This window comes from Schistocerca piceifrons, unplaced genomic scaffold (assembly GCF_021461385.2).
Source record: "Schistocerca piceifrons isolate TAMUIC-IGC-003096 unplaced genomic scaffold, iqSchPice1.1 HiC_scaffold_241, whole genome shotgun sequence".
In the NCBI taxonomy this organism is placed as follows: domain Eukaryota; kingdom Metazoa; phylum Arthropoda; class Insecta; order Orthoptera; family Acrididae; genus Schistocerca; species Schistocerca piceifrons.
Window position 1 is genome coordinate 1 of NW_025728349.1, and position 5,000 is coordinate 5,000.

Sequence of the window (5,000 nt, forward strand, 5' to 3'; positions counted from 1 at the left end):
GATGTTCATGTGTCCTGCAGTTCACATGTCGACGCGCAATTTGCTGCGTTCTTCATCGACCCACGAGCCGAGTGATCCACCGTCCTGGGTGATCTTTTCTCAGTTTCCGCCGTCTCTTTCGAGACGGTCGCATAGGCGGGAGTGAGGCGTGTGGCGGCCCCTGTTCCAGCGTTCTGTGTCCAACGGCCTCACGGCCGACGGGCGTCGTACGGCTCCACACCGGAGCGGACAGGCACTCGGGCGAAAGTCATTCAAAACCGGCGCCAGGCGCCAGGTGCCGCAGGCCAGCCGCTCCAGCGCTTCAGCGCTCGTACCACACAACATTGCCGCTAGTTTTGAGAGGCACGCGTGGTTCCGCACGCGGCGCACGGCTACGGCGAGCCGTACAGGTAGCGTGTTGCGCGACACGACACGCACATCGAAAGACATGCAGTCTAGTCGGTAATGATCCTTCCGCAGGTTCACCTACGGAAACCTTGTTACGACTTTTACTTCCTCTAAATGATCAAGTTTGGTCATCTTTCCGGTAGCATCGGCAACGACAGAGTCAATGCCGCGTACCAGTCCGAAGACCTCACTAAATCATTCAATCGGTAGTAGCGACGGGCGGTGTGTACAAAGGGCAGGGACGTAATCAACGCGAGCTTATGACTCGCGCTTACTGGGAATTCCTCGTTCATGGGGAACAATTGCAAGCCCCAATCCCTAGCACGAAGGAGGTTCAGCGGGTTACCCCGACCTTTCGGCCTAGGAAGACACGCTGATTCCTTCAGTGTAGCGCGCGTGCGGCCCAGAACATCTAAGGGCATCACAGACCTGTTATTGCTCAATCTCGTGCGGCTAGAAGCCGCCTGTCCCTCTAAGAAGAAAAGTAATCGCTGACAGCACGAAGGATGTCACGCGACTAGTTAGCAGGCTAGAGTCTCGTTCGTTATCGGAATTAACCAGACAAATCGCTCCACCAACTAAGAACGGCCATGCACCACCACCCACCGAATCAAGAAAGAGCTATCAATCTGTCAATCCTTCCGGTGTCCGGGCCTGGTGAGGTTTCCCGTGTTGAGTCAAATTAAGCCGCAGGCTCCACTCCTGGTGGTGCCCTTCCGTCAATTCCTTTAAGTTTCAGCTTTGCAACCATACTTCCCCCGGAACCCAAAAGCTTTGGTTTCCCGGAGGCTGCCCGCCGAGTCATCGGAGGAACTGCGGCGGATCGCTGGCTGGCATCGTTTATGGTTAGAACTAGGGCGGTATCTGATCGCCTTCGAACCTCTAACTTTCGTTCTTGATTAATGAAAACATACTTGGCAAATGCTTTCGCTTCTGTTCGTCTTGCGACGATCCAAGAATTTCACCTCTAACGTCGCAATACGAATGCCCCCGCCTGTCCCTATTAATCATTACCTCGGGTTCCGAAAACCAACAAAATAGAACCGAGGTCCTATTCCATTATTCCATGCACACAGTATTCAGGCGGGCTTGCCTGCTTTAAGCACTCTAATTTGTTCAAAGTAAACGTGCCGGCCCACCGAGACACTCAATAAAGAGCACCCTGGTAGGATTTCAACGGGGTCCGCCTCGGGACGCACGAGCACGCACGAGGCGGTCGCACGCCTTCAGCTCGCCCCACCGGCAGGACGTCCCACGATACATGCCAGTTAAACACCGACGGGCGGTGAACCAACAGCGTGGGACACAAATCCAACTACGAGCTTTTTAACCGCAACAACTTTAATATACGCTATTGGAGCTGGAATTACCGCGGCTGCTGGCACCAGACTTGCCCTCCAATAGATACTCGTTAAAGGATTTAAAGTGTACTCATTCCGATTACGGGGCCTCGGATGAGTCCCGTATCGTTATTTTTCGTCACTACCTCCCCGTGCCGGGAGTGGGTAATTTGCGCGCCTGCTGCCTTCCTTGGATGTGGTAGCCGTTTCTCAGGCTCCCTCTCCGGAATCGAACCCTGATTCCCCGTTACCCGTTACAACCATGGTAGGCGCAGAACCTACCATCGACAGTTGATAAGGCAGACATTTGAAAGATGCGTCGCCGGTACGAGGACCGTGCGATCAGCCCAAAGTTATTCAGAGTCACCAAGGCAAACGGACCGGACGAGCCGACCGATTGGTTTTGATCTAATAAAAGCGTCCCTTCCATCTCTGGTCGGGACTCTGTTTGCATGTATTAGCTCTAGAATTACCACAGTTATCCAAGTAACGTGGGTACGATCTAAGGAACCATAACTGATTTAATGAGCCATTCGCGGTTTCACCTTAATGCGGCTTGTACTGAGACATGCATGGCTTAATCTTTGAGACAAGCATATGACTACTGGCAGGATCAACCAGGGAGCTGCGTCAACTAGAGCTGAGCAGCCGGCCGCCCGGGAGTGTGTCCCGGGGGCCCGCGCGAACACGCAAGCGTCCGCTCAATCATTCTGCAAACAGGAGGAGGCTGAGCTCCCCTGCACAATACACCTCGAAACCCTCTCAGGTCCCGGCGGCGCGCAGCGCCGTCCCAAGTACTTGGTCGGGTTCGAGAGAGGCGCAATCGCCCGGAGTTAGGCGAGTAGACGCTTTCGGTGCGACCACCCGTGCTCCCAACTGAGCTTGCCGCTGCCGACAGAGGCCCGGGAGCGTGCTGTCGTGGCATTGCCGGCGGGAGACAACACGCGCCACCTACGGTGACCGGCAGCTCCAACGCCAGCGCCACAGAAGGACAAAAGCCCCACTTGGGTGCCGAAGCGAACTCTCCCAGCACAGCGCACGCGCCAACACATCCGCACAGCTGCGATACAAACCACCAGCGAGAACCGCTGGGGCGACCGAGCAGCAGACGGCGTCGCGGCGCCGAGCGCCGGGCGGCGGCGCATCCTCAACGCACACAGTCCTCAATCGGACCAGCACACTGAAGATGTCCACCGCGCTTCGCACCGGGCCCGCGAGGACCTACTTTGGCCGCACGGCGCCGCGCGCAGGGTGCGCCGGCGCGCAGCTGCGACGCCTGCCGCGTCCGTCGGCCGGCGCGCCTGCCACTGGCCGCCCCCACCAGCCGGCTGTAGCGCGTGCGCCCACGCACCGCGCGGCCAGCACGCCGGGAGGCGCCCCCTCACCGGCCGGGGACGGTCCCACCCAGCCACCGCCGCGTATCGCTTCACACCCAGATGCCGTTCAGTTTCGTCGGCATGGTGGGTATCGCTGGAACAACCGGTTAGTACCTCAACCTATCGTCGCCATCACCGATTCACCCCTAGCGAGAACAACCGCACCACAACAGGTTACCATTTGTTCATTTGCGTAACTTCACCAGAAAACGCAGGCGTCCATCGCCATTTGCAACTTCAACGATTATTGCATGCCTGTGTCAGGTGTCACGCCACACTACGTCTGCCCACATACACGCAACAAAATGTGCACGCCTAGACAATACGTGGAAGGTGGCCCCCGTACGTATGCGATGTCCATTGCTCGAACGACTGTCAACCGGCCTCTGTAGCATGTCGCAGATATGGAACGCGGTGCACCATGCCATCACGGTGTGTGAGGAGAGACGACTAGGTCCGAATACATCAACAGACAGCTCATGCTGATCGCCATCCACGGCGTCCGTTCCTCCCACACGTCTCTATGGCGTACCACACTGCAATCCAGCTCTCATAGGGAGACGACACGTAGCTGCGTGCACAATATTTGCACTGTATGGTCCGCCGTTTTTGGGCGCAGTCGTTGTGCGGTCACACATGTGCCACGATGTATCATTCAGTACATAAGGACGAATGTGCAGTACAGATTGTGGTTCACGCGTACGACATCAGCGGACAGTTGACACAGGCCGCACCACAACGTAGCCTGAGTACGTCGCATGCGAAGGGCATTGAACATGCAAACTTCTCACCAACCAGCTTGCGAAGGCAGGGGGCAAGGTGGGGACGTGGGGAGGGGCGGCATGTACGTCCTGCTGCCATCCACATTACAGTGTACAGCAGGAGCATGTGGAAAGTGAGCAAGACTTGCAAGGTGTTTAACATGAAGCGATACACAGGGGTGCGGGCAGTGCGAGTAGCGAACTATATTGCGAGGGTTGCGGGTGGGCAACACTACAGTAATTGAACGAGTCGTATAACAATTACAGAGCAGGTTTAGGCGACAACGTGGGTTACGTTAAGGCGACAACATGGGTTAGGTTAAGGCACAACATGGGTTAGGTTAAGGCACAACATGGGTTAGGTTAAGGCACAACATGGGTTAGGTTAAGGCACAACATGGGTTAGGTTAAGGCACAACATGGGTTAGGTTAAGGCACAACATGGGTTAGGTTAAGGCACAACATGGGTTAGGTTAAGGCACAACATGGGTTAGGTTAAGGCACAACATGGGTTAGGTTGAGGCACAACATGGGTTAGGTTAAGGCACAACATGGGTTAGGTTGAGGCACAACATGGGTTAGGTTGAGGCACAACATGGGTTAGGTTGAGGCACAACATGGGTTAGGTTGAGGCACAACATGGGTTAGGTTAAGGTACAACATGGGTTAGGTTAAGGTACAACATGGGTTAGGTTAAGGTACAACATGGGTTAGGTTAAGGTACAACATGGGTTAGGTTAAGGTACAACATGGGTTAGGTTAAGGTACAACATAGGTTAGGTTAAGGTACAACATAGGTTAGGTTAAGGTACAACATAGGTTAGGTTAAGGTACAACATAGGTTAGGTTAAGGTACAACATAGGTTAGGTTAAGGTACAACATAGGTTAGGTTAAGGTACAACATAGGTTAGGTTAGGTTAGGTTAGGTTACACGTTGTTGTACGGAAAGGTGTAGGGGGGGGGGGGCGGGGGCGGCAGGTTCGTTGATAGTGATTATAGTAAGTGAATGCTTGTGACATGATCAGATTTGTCACGTCAGGATGCACCTTTGGCTTATTAGAGGCGGCGCTCCAATTCTATGCTTGTGTGAGACCTGTGTCTTTGACTCATGTCATTGTTTGTGCGCTGTGACAGG

General features: G+C 54.7%; 1 non-coding gene across 1 annotated transcript; it reads right to left on the reverse strand.

The window, feature by feature from the left end:
- Positions 1–442: 442 nt before the first annotated feature.
- LOC124743016 lies at positions 443–2,351 on the reverse strand. Its single transcript, XR_007010342.1, has one exon. It is a non-coding gene; the product is annotated as a small subunit ribosomal RNA (ribosomal RNA).
- Positions 2,352–5,000: the final 2,649 nt, after the last annotated feature.